This window comes from Halichoerus grypus, chromosome 7 (assembly GCF_964656455.1).
Source record: "Halichoerus grypus chromosome 7, mHalGry1.hap1.1, whole genome shotgun sequence".
Lineage (NCBI taxonomy): Eukaryota > Metazoa > Chordata > Mammalia > Carnivora > Phocidae > Halichoerus > Halichoerus grypus.
The window spans coordinates 19,450,636-19,469,797 of NC_135718.1; the positions used below are offsets into that span (position 1 = coordinate 19,450,636).

A 19,162-nucleotide genomic window follows, 5' to 3' on the forward strand; every position below is an offset into this window, starting at 1 on the left:
TATCTAATCCCATCAGTCTTAAGGGAAAAACTTTAGTTAGTTAGAAATTGGATCTCTGGGCCGCTGTGAAATTACCTGCCATTCAAATTGGCGGTCCTTGCTGCCCCTCCCGCAGCTGTGGGCAGTTCCAGCCACAATTATTTCTAGATGGAACTATTTTTAATAGCCTGCTAACTTCATCCTTGTCAGCACTCCTTGGTGCTGGCAGAATCCAATCCTTTACAGCTCTTGGGGTTAAAAAAAAAAAAAATCTCTTAAACATTTCTCCAGGATTAGTGTCCCTACACTGTCAATTTCTGTGGGATTGTAGGCATGTTAATAAAGTTCGAAACCTCCAGTTCCTATTCTATAAAATGAGGATGGTAAAAATCACTTAATTTTTAGAATTAAAAATAGAATCTATAAAATAATTATATTTACTCAAATTGTGGAGATGGATGCCCCTGGGGCTTATATGAAATTGCAGTCTGGCTGACATCTTGATTTCAGCTTAATGACACCTGAGGAGAGGACCCAATTATGCTTTGCTCAGACTTAGGACCGTATTTCAAAAAATTCTGAGGCTGTAGACCTTTTCTCACAAATATTCAACCTGGTTTACAGTATCTGGAGCAATAAAGACTCCAAGGACCCTGAAGGTGAAGCGTAGGGCAAGGGCTAAGTACACACATGATATAAGACCCTGGATGTCATAGTTTCTCATTCTCCTCCTTATACTCCTCCATTGTTAAGACATTCCAAAATAAAGCTCTATCTCTAAGCTATTGTCAGTTCACAATCTTTTATCATCCCGGGAAGGGATCACAGACTGAATTTACCTATCTCTAAGTTACTTCTCCCAACCTCTTAAAAAAGATTCTTTTTTAAAGTGTGCCCTATCTATTCTTAGGCTACACAGATTTTCTATGGGTACCTTCCAGTCCAATGATCAGGAAGGAAATATCTCATTATCACTCAGTTCATTTTCAGTTCTTAGGGTCCCTAAGAGATAGAACTAGCACAGCAGAGATGATCCCAAATTATAGTTTTCTCTTGGTGACTCCTTGGTCAAGTCCCAAATCACCTAAGAAAACCTAGAAAACTCTCATCCAAGCAAGATAGAACTATAGCATTTGTGGGAAGATGAGATTCAAAAGAAAGACAAAATCTTTTATTGCTTCCCTCCTGGATATATGGGAGACATTGCAAAACTTCTTTAGGGAAAAAACTTGGGAGGAAGCCTTTTCAGGTACCATGCCCCAAAAGCCAAGACTAAACACTTGGTACTGTTGCAGGATTTTTTTTCTCTGTTGGTGCCCGCGTCACCCCACTTCGAAGAATGAAAGAGGTAGACCAGACAGAGTGGTGGGCAGGCTTATTGAGCAATATCAAAGTGATAGCACAAAGGAGGAGAGAGAGGACCCGAGAGGGTTGCCATCAGAGTTTCTAAGTCTAGGGGTTTTTATGGGCTTTGTTGGAGGGCTGTTTTAACCTGATTAACCCTCCCTGTACCTGTCATCCAATCAGGGTTTTGTCATCTATCTATCACATGCAAAAGGGTGGAGGCCTCCTTCCAGGGTGGGTGTAAAATCCTTTAAAGGGTGGTTTCCTCTTAGGGCAGGAGGCCTCCTCGTCCCCGCCTGCCTTTCTTCCAGTTATTCTTCATCAATACCTCACAGGAAGTAAAGATTCTCATCCCTCATTCTCATCCCTCTACTGGATGATGTTGGGGAAATTGTCATTATTGGAAAAACCCATTCAAAAAACAACTCCTGAAAAACCACCAATAACCTTCACTTCGATTCCCTATTTGTGTTATCTTTATGCCACAGTAATCTTCATATTTTTATTTTTAAAAACTCAAATTCTTAAAAAAAATAAAAAAATAAAAAAAATAAAAAAAATAAAAACTCAAATTCTCATGTAAGCATGTGTTAACATTCTATTTAATTCATTAATGAGAAGCTCAATAAGATGACGAAGCTGCTTTAAAAGATCAAAAACTGAAATTTAGATAGTCATTGGGAGAAAAAAAGAATGCTAAAATATTATTCCTAAATTAGACACAAAACTGGTAAACACAGGGTGATAAACTATAACCTTTAAGATAATCTAGTCTACTAGTCAAAAGAGATTCATCACAGGTTATCGGTTTTCTTCCAGTTTTTACAAAATTGTAAACTATTTGGGCCCTAATCAATTGTGAATACTAAGTTGTTAGTAACATTAAAAGGTCATGCAATCTTTTTTTTTTTTTTTTGCCTGTAGTTCCAAGTTTGGAGTCATTTTTCGGAATAAAGACCTTGAGAATAAAAATAAAACTTAGAGATAAACTTTCTTGGGTACCTTAAATATTCCCAACAAGTTAAGGACCAAATTCTCAACACCTTACAAAATGTACAGTCACTGTCCCTCCATAGAATCAATCACATGGGGGAAATTCGAGCTATAATGAAAAACTTAGTCATTGGAAAAATAATTGCCTGAATAAACCTTGGGTTAACCTCCATAATTACCTCTATACTTGCACCAAATCCCCACAGCCTTCATATTCCATAAAAATGATACTGTACAATATGTGGCCTTTTGTGCCTGGCTTCTTTCATTTAGCATAATGTTCTCAAGGTTCATCCATGTTGTATGTAGCATATAGTAATGGTACAGGCTACATTCCCTCTTACGGTTGAATAATATTCCATTGTATGAATAGATCACGTTCTGTTTGTCCATTCATCAGCTGATGGACATATGGGTTGCTTCCACTTTCTGACTATTAGGAATAAAATGGCTATGAACATTCATGTTCAAGTTTTTGTGTGGATATAGGTTTCCATTCTTCTGAGTATGTCCCCAGGTGTGGAAGAGCTGGGTCATATGGTAACTCTCCCATTTAACTTTTTGAAGAAGTGCCAAACTGATATCCAAAGGGGCTGTGCCATTTTATTTATTTATTTTATTTATTTATTTATTATTTATTTAATTTATTTATATTTGACACAAGCGGGGGGGAGCAGGAGAGGGAGAAGCAGGTTCCCCTGCTGAGCAGAGAGCCCAACGCAGGGCTCGATCCCAGGACCCTGAGACCATGACCTGAGCCAAAGGCAGCCACTTAACTGACTGAGCCACCCAGGTGCCCCAGGCTGTGCCATTTTATATTCACACCAGCAATGTGTGAAGGTTCCAATTCTTGGCAAAACTTGTTCTTGTTGTCTTTTTTATTTTAACAGTCCTAGTGGATGTGAAGTGGTATCTCATTGTAATTTTGATTTTCATTTCCCTAATGACTAATGATGTTGAGCATCTGCTCATGTCTTTCATGTTAATTTATGTATTTTACTTGGAGAAAATACCTTGTCCATTTTTAAGTTTGTCTTTTTGCTGCATTGTAAGAGTTCTTTATACATTCTGGACACTAGATCTTTAGGTCAGATACAAGATTTGCAAGTATTTTCTATTTCTTTTTTTTTTTTTTTTTTTTTTTTTTTTTTTAAAGATTTTATTTATTTATTTGACAGAGAGAGAGACAGCGAGAGCAGGAACACAAGCAGGGGGAGTGGGAGAGGGAGAAGCAGGCCTCCCGCCGAGCAGGGAGCCCGATGCGGGACTCGATCCCAGGACCCCGGGATCATGACCTGAGCCGAAGGCAGACGCTTAACGACTGAGCCACCCAGGCACCCAGTATTTTCTATTTCTTTGGGTTGTCTTTTCCCTTTCTTAATAATCTCCCTTGAAGTACATAACTTTTACATTTTAATGTCATCTGATTAATCTGTTTTTTGATTTGGTTGCTTGTGGTTTTGGTGTCATATCTAAGAAATCATTGCCTAAATTTTAGTCCAATTTTGATAACTGATATCTATGAAAGGAGTCAGCTGACAACTTTACACTGCCTGGAAAACACTTCTCCCGAAATCTCCAGTACTCACCCCTCACCTCATTTAGGCCTCTGCTCAATTTTAACTTTTCAGGAAGGTCTCCTTTGACTACCTGATCTAAAGTAACTTACCCCTTGGTTACTCACCATCCTTGGTACTGCTTTATTTTTCTTACAGCACTCTCTATCTGACATTCTCTCTCTCTTTCTCTGTCTCTCCTCTTTTTCATTTTCATTTATTGCATACCTCACTCTCACATTGGAATGTATGCTCCTGGAAAGAAGGAATTTTTGTTTACTTTGTCAACTGTTGGTTACTCAGTGCCCAGCATAGACTTGTAATAGGTGATCAATGATACTTTGTTAATGATTCCTCAAATCTCCAATGCAGTGTTAACAAACTTTTTCATCTTTGCCAATCTGAAATATGAAAAATGGTATTTAAACATCTTTCAATTTGCATTTCTATTTCTGTGAGTGAGGTTTAGCACTTTCTCATACATTAAAAAATCATCAGGGCTCCTGGCTGGCTCAGTGGGTAGAGCATACGACTCTTAATCTTGGGGTCATGAGTTTGAGCCCCACATTGGGGTAGAGACTACTTAAAAATAAATAAGTAAAAATGGTTTTTTAAAAATCATCTTTATTTCTTTCTGTATAAACATCATTGTTTTCAATAGATGCTATTTTAATAAGTAAATACATTTCTTTAAAAGGATTATAGATGTCATAGAGTTTGGTCATTCTGTACTTTATCAGGGTTTGGAATAGTGCCTGTTGAATGAATAAAAAATAACTACCGGAGACAACTATGAGAAGGTGAACAGAGGCTCCATGAAACTTTTCAATGTTTAAAAAGAGTCCTCCTAATTGAAGGGGATCTCCTAGGCTAAAATATAGAGAAGAAAGGATTAGCTTCCTTGGCAGCTACTCATGGACCTTCTTTTAGTTTCCCTGCACTAGCAGAGCCTGAGAGTAGGATTTGGGGGCAGGGAGTGATCCCAGGGAGCAGAAGTGATAGAGTGGGAAGTGACAGAACAGGAAGGGAGAAAAGTCGAGAACGTGTGCAATGGTGAAATTTTTGCTCACGTGGGCACAGATGATCAATCCCACTGGGAGACTCCTGAGGAAACATGTACCACATGCCTCAGGACTGTCGCACCAAAGGACAGAGAGACTGAGGCATTCGTCTGCCAATTCCCATCTCCCACTGCTTGAAAAGCACCCTTGGATGCGTACCTCACCCATGCTTGGGAACTGCACCTGTAGTTAGCTGTGCAGCCTTCCCCAGCCTCAGAGAAAGACTGAAGGCAGAAAACCAGACAGCTGTACTGGCCAACCCTTGAGGAGAGAGTCTGTCGACATGTGTGGGATCTCTAGTCCCCTGCACTGAGAGCATGTGTGGCCTTTGTGTTGTTACTCTTTAGTCTTCTATTGGCTTTGAATGTTTCCACGTGCTTTTGTCTTATCTCACCATCTGGATTTCACAGTCCTTAAAGGCTGGACTATTGTCCACTCTAAGGTGTATCATACAGTCTCTTGGGATTATATAATGACATACACACACTTGTTGATTGTTTTTCATTCATTCGTGCATTCGTCACAAAATGTGACGATCATGGTTCTGCGAAGAAGAAAGGAAGATACACTCTTCGAATTTTTACCTAGCTACCTTGCCTTTTGTTGTCCAGGGTCCTGGATTTGCCTCCGTCCCAGCATTTGTGCATCCCAGAGAAGGAAACTAGACAGTCTCCTCAGCCCTAGACCAGATGTCTAGGTGAACATTAGCTACGGGGTGTACTGGGCGAAAGAATCGGAAGTCATGAAATGAAATCTTTGCCGTCTGCAGATCATGTCTGAAATATGTTACCTTCTCAATTGATTTGTTAAAAGGAGAAAGGGGTGGTCATTGGGGTCCTGATTATATTATCTAAGCTGGTTTTATAGTCTTAATAATGACTTCTGTGGGAGGAAAGCTGGTGAGTCTATTATATGGAAGAGGACTGTGTCCCTGTGCCCAGGTTTCATCCTAGTTGGTCTAGACAATGCCACCAAGTACAGCTGTGTAGACTGCACCGCACAGCTCCTGGGGGCACCATTCCCATAGCTGTGCAGTATGGAGACCTATAGATAAAAATCACAAATGGAAGCTCCTTCTCAAACAGGAAAGACTGAGAGAAGAGAAGTTTGGTAGGTGTCTCTGCTCATTGAATGGTGCCAAGTAACTCACCCCTCCCCACATGACTTTACCCTGGGGAAGATATTGAAGGCTGGGAAGCTGGTGGGTGAGATCTCATCTCCCTTACACCAGTGAGTTGAAAATAATAGTTGTGGCATCTACTCTATACCAGACTGTGCTAAACAATTCATGGATAATATTTAGTCCTCAACAACCTTGGGAACCTTGGGTAAGCCATGCAGGTCTTCAGGTCGGTACTACTTCAAGTGCACTCCGAATCATTGAAGCCTATGAACTGCTCGTTACCAGTTCACAAGGAAAGCAGTACAGAATTAAGAGTAGGCTTTTAGAAAAGTTCATAATCATTTAATATCCAAGTGCATGATCAGGGAACTTATCTTGTTGAACAAGGGCTAGACCAAGTACTGTCCATGAGTCATGTGTTTTGAGAGCTGTGTATGTAGTAAGACCATGTTACCATGTGTGATATTTCAAGGTTAGTTGGTCAACGGTAAACTGAACACATGTAAAAATCTGAGAAAATAAAAGTATTTCTTTAGATTATTTTTACCTATTAAAGGTAACTTCCTTTTGTAAAAACTATATTTAAAATTTATCATTTAAAAATATTAGCTAAGGGACGCCTGGGTGGCTCAGTCAGTTAAGTGTCTGCCTTCAGCTCAGGTCATGATCTCAGGGTCCTGGGATCGAGTCCCACATTGGGCTCCTCGCTCAGCAGGGAGCCTGTTTCTCCCTCTGCCTGCCACTCCCCCTGCTTGTGTTCCCTCTCTCTCTCTCTGACAAATAAATAAATAAAATCTTTAATAAAAATATTAGCTAAATTAGGGAAGCAAATTTTCATAGTAATATTTAACTATAATTTACAGGTGTCAAACTTCACTCAACTGCTTTTAATCAAGAAAAAACATACTTTTCCTACCATGCAAGCAGCAACAATAGTACAACAACAATGACTAATGAAAGTGGTTCTGAAGAAATTAAAACTAAAAGAATTTGTACCGGTTTTACTTGGAAGTATGGTTCCTCACATATTGAGCTCAGTTTTGTAGCCACAATTGCTACTGAAGTGCTGAAACTCTAGTGTGTTATTTGCAGAGTTGTATTAGCTGATAAAGCTAATAAATAAAGTCATCGAACTTAGGTAGCATTTACACAGAAAACAAAAGAAATACATTCAAAACCTTAAGAGAGAGGGAAACAAATCATGAGAGCCTCACTCTCTTCTCTTTCTCGCTCGCTCTCTTTTTTTTAAGAACTCTTGGGAAGAAAGACCATTGAATTTAAAAAACTGATAGAAGCAGAGGTTCCATATTTCACATATAAACATTGGAAATTTGTGTCTTACAAAGTAGCATTTTGAGATGCTAAAATTTAAAAAAATAGACATTAGTGAGGACTGTCTTAAAGATCTTGGAAATTATGGCTGAATCTGTGCAAAAGAAGGTAAGTCAAGTATTATTTTTCATAGCTAGATAAATTTATCAACCAGCTAATGACATGGCAGATTAAGTCACCAAAGAAATACAGCTAGTAAAGTATTTTTCATTGCAAGTTGTTGAATGTTCACATACTGCTAACATGACAATTACTTTAGTGTATAGGCAATTTGAACATGGTGGAGATATGAGGGAGAATTTTTTTTTTTTTAAGATTTTTTTTTTTAAGATTTTTTATTTATTTACCTGACGGAGAGAGACACGGCGAGAGAGGGAACACAAGCAGGGGGAGTGAGCCACCCAGGTGCCCCAAGGGAGAATTTTTTTCAGCTTCGTTGATGACAAACACAACTAACAGTGAACCATATAAAACTATGAAGAATTATGTTGTTAATGAATGTGGTTTGAGTTTAAGTTTGGCGTAGGAATACGCTCTAATGGTGCAGCTGCTTTGACAGAAAGACATCCTGAAATTATTACCCAAATTAAATAGCTTGCATGAGAATGTAAATCAACACACTGCTTTGTTCATCAAGAAAATTTTACAGTGAGGGGCGCCTGGGTGGCTCAGTTGGTTAGGCGACTGCCTTCCGCTCGGGTCATGCTCCCGGAGTCTCTGGATAGAGCCTCTCATCGGGATCCCGGCTCAGCGGGGAGCCTGCTTCTCCCTCTGACCCTCTCCCCTCTCATGCTGTTTCTCTCTCTCTCTCAAATAAATAAATAAATAAAATCTTAAAAAAAAAAGAAAATTTTACAATGAAAACATTTCAGTTAAATTAAACAGGGTCTAGTTCATATCAAAAAATTATGAATTATGCAAAAGCTAATGTATTAAATTTGAGATTATTCTCTTTTTTATGTGATAACATGGAAGCTGATCATCAACAACCATTGTTGCATACTAAGATAGGGTGCTTCCTGAAGGGGAAAGTTCTATTGGGAATGTTTGAATGTGAAACAAACTTTTGGTGTTTCTAGAAAGTAAAAACCACCCACCCTTATAAGGGCCCAACCTTTTGAAAATGTGGTTTGAACAACAGACTTGTTTATTTGTGTGATATTTTTGGCATTTTTGATGATGTTACTATTTCTAAGCAAGGAAAGACTACAATATGATTTTCAACGGCAAATAAGATCAGAGAGTAAGAATAAAAGCAGCTTGGAAGAAAAGAGTTTCCACACTGTTATACCATGCTCCATCATTTAACAGCAATTACCAAAAAAGTAGGTGATGATCTTGTTATTGCACATCTATAAAATGATACAGCTAAATGACTTACAGATTTGACAAAATTGTTTCAATTTTATTTCCATCAAAAGAAGATCCGTGCATGGGAAATTCACAGATCCTGAAACCATTGCCTTCATTGAAAAATAATTTGCAGCACTATCAACAATAGCCAGACTATGGAAGGAGCCCAAATGCCCATCAACTGATGACTGCATAAAGAAGATGTGAGAAATGTATATATACAATGGAATACTACTCAGTCATCAAAAAGAATGAAACCTTGCCATTTACAACGACACGGATAGAGCTAGAGTGTATTATGCTAAGCGAAATAAGTCCATCAGAGAAAGACAGATACGATATGATTTCACTCATATGTGGAATTTAAGAAACAAAACAGATGAACATTTGGGAGGTGGGAAAAAAGGAGAGAGAGGGAAACAAATCATGAGAGACTCTCTCTCTCTCTTTTTTTTAAGATTTACTTATTTATTTTAGGTGGGAAAGGCAGAGGGTAGAGGGAGAGGGAAAGAGAAAATTGTCCACTGAGCGTGGAGCCCAACTCAGGGCTCTATCTCATAACCCTGATGAGATCATGACCTCAGCTGAAATCAAGAATCAGACGCTTAGTTGACTGAGCCACCCAGGGGCCCCAAGAGGGACTCCTAACTATAGAGAACAAATTGAGGGTTGATGGAGGGAGGTGAATGGGGGATGAGATAGATGGGTAATAGGTGTTAAGGAGGGCACTTGTTATGATGAGCACTGTGTGTTGTATGCAAATGATGAACCACTGAACTCTACTACTGAACCAATATTGAACTGTATGTCAACTAATTAGAATTAAAAAAAGATAATTTGATTTAACTGTACAATTGTTGAACAATACAGGTTTGAACTGTGCAGGTCCACTTCTATGCAGAGTTTTTTCAGTAAATACAGTACTGTCAATGTCTTTTCTCTTCCTTAGGATTTTCTTTCTTTTTTTTTTTTTAGAGATTTTATTTATTTATTTGACAGAAAGAGACACAGCGAGAGAGGGAACACAAGCAGGGGGAGTGGGAGAGGGAGAAGCAGGCTTCCCGCGGAGCGGGGAGCCCAATGCGGGGCTCGATCCCAGGACCCTGGGATCATGACCTGAGCCGAAGGCAGACACTTAACCACTGAGCCACCCAGGTGCCCTTCCTTAGGATTTTCTTAATGACATTTTCCTTTCTCTAGCTTACTTTATTATAAATAACACAGTATATAATACATATAACATACAAAATATAAGTTAATTGCTTATGTTACCAGTAAGTCTTCTGGTTGACGATAGGCTATAAATAGTTAAGTTTTGGGGAAAGTCAAAAGTCACACATGGATTTTCAACATCATGGGGTTCCCCAACCCCCATGTTGTTCAAGGGTCAGCTGTATCACTTTACAGGATAAATTGGTGGAACTGGCAAAGGATGGAGAGGTGAGATGTATTTTGAAAATCAGAATCATTTGCTTCATCTTGGATAAAAGTAAAATATGAAAATCCTGAGCTTCGTGAAATTGATTTAAAATTTCTTCTTCCAGGCATGCCTGGGTGGCTCAGTTGGATGAGCGTCCAACTCTTGATTTCAGCTCAGGTCATGATCTCAGGGTCGTGAGATAGAGCTCCAACTTGGATTCTGTGCTCAGCAGGAAGTCTGCTTGAGATTCTCTCTCTTCCTCTCTCTTCCCCTACCCGCAGTGTGCTCACACTCTCTCTCTCTCCCCAAGATAAATAAATAATCTTTTAAAAAATGTCTTCTTCCATTCCCATCAACAAACCTCTATGAGACTGATTTCTCCACTAAAGCTCTTATTAAGACAAAACATAAAAGCAGTTTTGACGACCATTGTACGTTGTGAGTAGCATTATATTCCATTCTGCATGGACTAAATAGGCTAACAAGCCATAAAAATGTGCATTTGTCCATTAAAAACCCATAATCTTGATATACTGTTTATTTGAAGTAGGGAATCACTGTATTTCACTTATAATTTTCTGTTTAATTGTGAATGCAGAACGACAAAATGTCAGCGCAATAGCAATTCTCTATATTAATCATCTATAATATGCACATTGAATGAACAACAGGTAGAGATTTTGCATTTATTTTACTTTTTCCTATGTTATGTTTTGATTATATTATTATATTATATTAGGTTTTTAAAAATTTTGTATGTAATATAATTTATCTAGTAACTCATTTTTTTTTTTTGAATTTTACAAATGGATTGATTTGCAACAGATAATCTTTTTTAAATACTGGTTCTTCACCATAGTGTGAGAAGCTCTGTACATGTCACCTTCATCTGTAAGGTTAGGATAAACTGCCAACTTGAATCCAACACAGTTTTGGATGGTGTAAAGTCCAATGAGTTAGGAAAAAAAGGACCACTCAGTCTATGGCCATATCATCCTGAATGCACCCAATCTTGTCTGATCTGGGAAGCTAAGCAGGGTCAGGCCTGAGTAGTACTTAGATTGGATTCCGCCTAGGAATACTAGGTGCTGTGGGCTTAAAACAAAACAAAACAAAAAACAAAACACAGAAAGGGACCACTCATTCCTGCAGGAAAGATGAGCTGTTTGGGGTTTCACTTTTTCATGCTTCCCACTAGAGGGCAGTCAAGAAGTACTTACAATTGTGGGTGCATCTTAAAGCCAAAATCGCTCTTAAACCAAGAGACTGAAACATGTAGGAAACAATAAAACAGAGCAAGCACAATTACCCAGTGACCATTTATTGAGTATAGTTAACACTACCAAACTGTACGTTTAAAAATGCTTAAGATGGTAACATTTGTATTATGTGTATTTCCCCACCACTGAGAGAGAGACAGAGAGAGAGAGAGACTCTTCAGGCCAGAAGCCTGGAGTGGGCAGGAACCATCCACATTGACAACTCCAGCTCACAAGATGTGGAGAGAAGTGGAGACACACAGGCTGACCCATCACAGGGGCGGTTGAGCCTCTTTTCTGGGCACACACACTTACACACACATGTACTTTTATTCTGGTATTGCTTTACCCTACTTTTCCAAAGTCAACTGTTTTAGGACCCCTCTCTCCATAATTAGTCAGTTCATTCAACATTTACTGACTACCTCCTTGTTCCAGGCACCTTGGAAGGCTCTGGAGGACAGCTGTGAATGAGCTTCTGCCTCAAGGTGTTTAGAGAAGATAGTTCTTTCTGTTTGGGGCCTTGAAGGTCCTGCATCTCCTTCAATCACTGGCAAGTGGGCCACTTGGAGCTGTTTCTCAAGCGTTCTCTTGAGAAGGTGGGGAGACAAGGAAGCAAGAGGGAGAAGAGCTACAGAACCACAGAGCGATCTAGGGTTGCCTTGACAACAAGATCAGGGGAAATGGCCAAGCCCTTGAGGTGCCAGGGCTGGACTCGGCCTTGGCCCACTGTCCGTGGCAGGATGTCACCTTTTGACTCTAACAGAACTTCACTGAAGTGATTCTTTGAGATCCAAAGGAAGAGGGGCCCACGCTTTGAGGAACTCATCCCACGTCTATTCCAGCCTTTTTCCGATTCTGTAGGAACACGGGAATGTCCTCACTCTGAAGGCGGGCTGAGACCTCTGGGAGCAGTGTAGGGTATGGGTAAGGGTTTGGCTTAAGAATCAAACAAGCCTTAGTTAAAACCCAGGCTGTGCCCCGTGGTAGCTCCCTAACCTTGCACAATGTCTGTATGTCTGAGCCCCACTATCTTCATTTTTAAAGTGGAAACAACATCCTCAAAGGGTGTTGTAAGGATGGTATTATAAAATGTATGTGAAGTTCTCAGTACAGTGCCTGGCATGCAATAAGCACACAATAAAGCTGAACTGGAGCTCAGAGTGCATCTTACCCCACTTCATTCTACAGACGGGAGAACTGAGGCCCAGTAGCCTAGTAATGGTGGAAAGATGATAGATTTTGGAGTTAGACCTGGTTTGAATCCTGACTCTACCCCTGGACTTTAGGAAGTTCCCTTAATCTCTCTAAACCTCAGTTTCCTCATCTGTGAAATGGGACAATCAGGTTGTTCTGAGGACTAAATGGAGATATTCTGTAAAGCACCTGGTACCAGGGCCTGGCATATAGTAGTTGCCCAATAAAATGTTCCTTTGGGTCCTTTCTTCTCTTTGGTTGTCCAGAGTCATATTTGGCTCACTTTCTTTCTTTCTTTTTCTTTCTTTCTTTCTTTCTTTCTTTCTTTCTTTCTTTCTTTCTTTCTTTCTTTCTTTCTTTCTTTCTTTCTTTCTTTCTTTCTTTCTTTCTTTCTTTCTTTCTTTCTTTCTTTCTTTCTCTCTTTTTTTTTTTTCAGTAGGATCTGTCCCCAGTATGGAGGCCAATGTGAGGCTGAGATCAAGACCTGAGCTGAGATCAAGAGCTGGACACTCTACAGAATGAACCACCCAGGTGCCCTGGTCCTAACTTTAAAAATGCAAGCCTCAGGGAGTTCATGCTGACATTCATGATGCAAACATGGAAGTCAAGCAGCTTTATCTCAACTCAAATCCAATTCCTGACCTTGGGCAAGTTACTGATCCTCTTTCTGCTGCATTTAACTTGTCTGTAAAATGAGGATAATAATAGTACCTAGCTCCTGGTGCTGGTATGAGGATCAAGCTCTTTTGAAGTGACCCATAAATGTTTATTAGCATGTCCTACAACCACGGCTCTGATCTATAAGAGACTCTCAGGTAGATAAGTAGTAATGCCCATATTCCTTCCTTCCTTCCTTCCTTCCTTCATTTTTTGTTCATTTGTGTGCCAGGCTGTTAGAGCTGGGATTCACAGAATTAGACAAGGCCCCTGCTCTTGAGTTGCTCACAATCTACAAAACTTAAACAATGGCTACCTGATTGTGTGTCAAGGGCTTTGAGGAGAGGCCAGACTCTGCAGTCAGACTTCAGCCCTGCCACTCTGTGACCTTACCCGAGTGACTTAACCTCTCTGCGCCTCTGTAAAATAATATAAAATGGGGATTATCAGTCCATTTCATTCATGGGATTGTTATGAAGTTTGAATGGTTTCGTAGCTGCAAAGTGCTTAGAACAGACTGGCACATGGTAAGCAAACTATGTGGGCTTGTTCAGTCGATAGAAGCATAAGCAGAAATGACAGCAGCATTCAGGGGAGAGGGTGGAGTCCTAGAGGAAGAAATAGGGAAACCCAAAGAAATTCAGTGCACTTCCTACATGTCAGGCCCCCTACATTTCACGTTTTGAAATAGTCCCACCAGCCAAACCTGGAAGGGACCCTGGAGAATATTTTGTTAAAGATTCACAGTTTACAGATGAGAAAACTCAGGTCAGGTGAGGTGAATAGAATAATAGCCCCCAAATATGTCCAAGTCCTAATCCTCAGAACCTATGATTATGTGACCTTACATGGCAAAAAGGACTTTGCTTGTGTGATTAAATTAAGGATTTTGAGTTGGGGAGATTATCCTGGATTTTCCGGGTGGGCCCAATGTAATCACAAGGGTCCTTGTAAGGGAAAGAAGGAAACAGGAGAGTCAGAGAAGTCAATGTGATGATAGAAACAGGAGTTGGATTGATGTGGGGCCAATGATTCAAGGAACCCGTGCATGTGTGAACAGGGAGCTCTGATTTCCCCATACCCCTTTACTCCACGGGTGCCCTTCCATTGATCTGAGCCTTCATTCCCTGCTGATTGTCCCAGGAACCAAATTTGCTACTTTCAGCTTTGATGAAGTGCCCTCCTCCCCACCCCCGCCTTTAGAGACAAAGCCAGAGCTTTACTCTCGGAAGTGGAAACTAGGAATGCCAACAGGAAATGAGTGCTATTAGCTATCTGGAAATCTTTTCAAGAAAGAACTCACCCTAGATGAGATTTGTGAACAAGGCTGATGAGATTTGGGAAATGTAGCCAATAGCAGATAAGCAGTTGTCTAATTGTCATGGGTCCTCTGTGAGAAAGATGTGGTGGCTGGCTTGGAAAATTGGTAGGAGACAATCATCAGAACTTGTGCCTCCACAACTGGACAGGGCAGAGGAGGACTTGCGAGGCTGGGAAGCCAAATTTACATATTTGGACAGGAATATCCCTAGAATGGAGAAGAGAAAATAGGCTACTGCTGCTGGAGAGAATAAAAGGGTTCACCAGTGATCAAGAAAACAGGCCCTACTGGACTTGGTAGGTGGGAGCACAACCTGACATCAAGTTCTCGGAAGGCTCTTTGTTAGTTTCTACCAACAACTCTCCTTTAGGAAACTCATCATAGGGGACAAAGAAAAGATGTTCAGCTGCTAAGATGTTCATTTTAGCATTGTTTATCATTGGTGCAAATGCTCAGCAATATGGGATTGTTAAATAAATGATGGTATGGCCATGTAGTAGGACGCTATGCCAGATTTAAAATGTCGAAGACCAGGGTGCCTGGGTGGCTCAGATGGTTAAGCGACTGCCTTCGGCTCAGGTCATGATCCTGGAGTCCCGGGATCGAGTCCCTCATCGGGCTCCCTGCTCAATGGGGAGTCTGCTTCACCCTCTGACCGTCTCCCCTCTCATGCTCTTTCTCACTCTCTCTCTCTAAAATAGATAAATAAAATATTTAAAAAATAAATAAATAAAATAAAATGTCGAAGACCATTTCAAGACATGAGATGTTAGTACACACTCATAATTGAAGAGTGGGTTGTAAGATGGCATGAGAGTGGGATCCCATCTTTTTTGTTTGTTTGTTTTGTTTTTTAAAAAGCATGCAAAGCCTGGAAGGACAATTACTAAAATGCTACCAATAGCACCCTTTGGATGATGGGATTATGGGAGGTTTTAGTGTTTTATCTTTTAGCTTATAGGATATTTTTGATATTCAATCATTAGCATGTGTTACCTTTGCAAATGAAAGTTATCTATAAACAATAATTAAAAGGAAGTGACCGATTGGTTATGTCTAGTTTGTGCCTGGATCTTCCCATACGTTACCCCATTTATACTTTAGCACAGTATGGGGGGCGCCTGGGTGGCTCAGTCGTTAAGCACCTGCCCTCGGCTCAGGTCATGATCTCAGGGTCCTGCGATCGAGCCCCGCATTGGGCTCCCTGCTCAGCGGGAAGTCTGCTTCTCCCTCTCCCACTCCCCCTGCTTGTGTTCCCTCTCTCGCTGTGTCTCTCTCTGTCAAATAAATAAATAAAATCTTTAAAAAAATAAAAAAACAAAACAGTATGAGTTAGGTGTTATTATGCCCACTTTGTCTACCGGGAAAATGACACAAAGACTTGAAGCAACTCGCTCAAGGTCACACAGTTAAATCAGTGCCGGAGCCACGATTTCAAACCAATTCCTTCGCGCTCATAGGCCACCCTCTTTCTACGACACCACTTGCTTCCCCCATGAAGAATTGCCAGTCCTCTCTGTGCTCTTTCTGTGGTCGGAGCAACCCTCAGCTTATGTAGTAGCCTAGGCTTGCCTTATCCTCAGGAGAGGGAACAGTTCTGCTGTTGGACTCCAGGAATCACCTTATAAGTGAATACCTTCATTTCCTGTTTCCTCATTCCCACTCTTGTTATGCCTTAGAGTACATGGGTCCCTCCAGACCCGATGAGGGCTGGGGGACCTGGTGGGTCAAGGCCCAGGGACCGTGCTCGCAGACGCTGCTACCCTAGCGGCTTTCCTGCTTAGCCTCCTTCACTCTAGCTCCCAGTGGGTCATCTGAAATAAGCTGGGGCTTCTATAAATACCAGAAGCTGGGTGATCCCCGCCCCCTCCCCGCCCCCCCCCCCCGCCCCCGCATGCGGTAACCCAGGGCATTGAGATAAACGCTCAGTTTCCATTGTGCAAGTCGACCTGGGAGGGATGTATCTGAATGGTCTCAGTCTCCACACCACTTAGCACAGTGCTTGGCGTGGAGAAGACACTCCGTCACTATAAAATGTATCCATGGCTACAGGGAATCAGCCAGGTCACTCTCCCAGCCAGCAGCTTTCCTCTTCTCTCCCCTTAGGTCAAACATTGTCCAAGTGGCAGAGAACTGAGCAAGCCGCTAGTATAGTCTGAAGACTTCCTACTATCCAAAATGACTAAAGGGAGGGTGACAGAATCAAACAATTTTTGAGTGCCTGCCTGGGATCAGCATTCTGCTCTTTCTAGTATTCATTCATTCCACAAATATTCAGCTTGTTGAATGTCTATGGGCTAAGCCTTGTACTGGATGCCACAGAAAATAAACAGGTAAAAAAAGGATATGTAAGGAGCTTCTTATTTGAAGCATAGGATTTTTTTTTAAAATTATTTAAAAATTATTATACAGTAAAATTGATTTCTTTCCTTCTGATGTATGTTCCGTGCATTTTAGTACGTATAGATTCATGTAACTAGCATCACAATCAGGATGCAGAACGAAGTGTAGGAATTTTAATTTCCATTTAGCTGTTGAGGAAATTGAGGTCCAGAGAGTCTGAGCGATGCCCCGAGGACAAGCACCCTGGTGTTAACACAGATGACAGAAGGAAATTGGGATTTTGCTGTGGAGTCCAAGAAAGGCTAAGGAAGGGATCTGGTTCCAGGTATTGGACCTTGAAGTGGAAATTTTCACTTTTCCAGGGATGGTTGCAAACTTCAGTGAAGTCTATTCTGAAGATTTTAAGAAAACCTTCTGGGAATTTAGAATTTAGCTGGGTCCAGTGATTTACTCTCTCTGATTACCTGCCCAGCCTCGAAGTCTATAGCTTGTCTGCAATAGCTGATTTTATGAAGCATTTGGACTCATTTTCTTTAAAAAATATGAATACTTGGTAATCTTTTGCCAATCACTCCTGGTCATATTTGTGACTGTCATTTGATGTACCCAAAATGAAACAATCGCTTTTCCGACTCCTCTCTTGGGGAAAGCGTGCTTGGCTGCCCTTATCACAAGCCGGCTTTTAACTTGATGTGTTTAATGAGTGCCATCCTGGAAAACATTTCAGTGTCGTGAAAATGTAAATTAAAAGTCAATAAAGTAGATTAAAAGGTCGAGAGTCTCTTCCAAGGAGTGTCATGCACTCACATCTAATACCTCTCAAATACCCACTGTGGTTGCTGAAAGTTTATGTAATTAATAAATACACATGGTTAAAACTGATATTAAGTGACCAATAATTTCCTTCCCACCCCACCCCCAGACCCTAGTACCTTGGTCTCTCTTTCCAGAGGCAAACATGATGACCAGTTAACTGTGTATCCTTTTGGGAAGTTACTAAGCAATCAAAGGTATTTTATTTATTGTCTATAGAATATGTATTTATGTATTGTCTAAAGGAAATATGCCATCCCATTTTTCCTGACTCTATTCATTCAAGTAAGTCAACGGAGGGTGGGCACCAGGGATTCAAGGACAAATACGGCAGTTGTGATTTTCAAAGAGCTCATAGTAGAGCAGAGGGGAGCTTATGTGTAAACAGGACTGAACACAGAGTTCTTGGATTTGTGGCCCAGATGCTCCTTAGTCCCACCCATTTGGTCCTGACCCATCCACCACTGGTGCCATCTTGTGGCAATGGCTGGTTTTCCAGACGTAGTTACATACAGGGCTGGTCTAAGGCTTCCAAGGTAGGGCTAAGCTTGCCTTCCCAGTGGAAAGGGAAATTCTTCTCCTCAAAGTCCCCAACAGGAACCCAGAAGCCCACTCCCACAGCTGGTGACCTCTAGCCTGGAGTAAGCCTCATGAACAACTTCCTTCCAAAGTGCTTGGAATTCCCACCCTACGACCATTGGGTGGGAAGGGACTTTAGAGAGTGACCCATCTCCATTCCAGACTTCCCCTCCCACACATCCTTCCCCCACCATAGGGTCTTCTGGCCTCGGTGGGGGTGGGAACACACCAGTGAACAAATACTCCCTCCCTGGGGCAGCCTACATCTGGACTGGTCACCCAACACAAAGGGCTGGAAAGATCTTCCCTTTATTAGCTGACACATGTGGCCCTCTGACAACCATCCACTGTCCCCAGTGCAGGATTATCCAACAGACACACCAAATACAGCTTATGGAATCAGCAAAGTGGAGGCCACTGAAAAAATAATTTTTTTTTCAAAGAACATTGATAATTGATAAAATAAAAAAAAAGCACTGAAGTGGTCATCAGTGGAAAAATCAGCACATTACTAGACTTCCTTATACTTGTTTTTAGGATGGGGATAAGGGTGGGCAGGAGATATCATAATCTTTAGAGGCTGACGGCCCCTAAAGATCTTGAATGGGCTCCGTCGTCTTAGATTCTGCGTTGACTCAAAGGAAGTCTCCTTCTCAGATAGCTTTCAAATATCTGATGACTTCCTCCACTCTCACACTCAACTTTGCTGCAGTTTGTCAGCCTCCAGGAAGCCCTTTTTGAGCAACTGGGAGAGAATTGGGGTTTCCCCCAAGACACACAACCCCATCTGTATTTGTCTTACTCGGTGTCCTGACCCATGTACAAGGAGACA

The 19,162-nt window shown here is 41.0% G+C and overlaps 1 pseudogene; it reads left to right on the plus strand.

Moving 5' to 3' along the window:
* The first annotated feature begins 11,139 nt into the window (after window positions 1–11,139).
* On the plus strand, window positions 11,140–11,258 carry LOC118521472 (5S ribosomal RNA; annotated as a pseudogene).
* The last annotated feature ends 7,904 nt before the right edge of the window (window positions 11,259–19,162 follow it).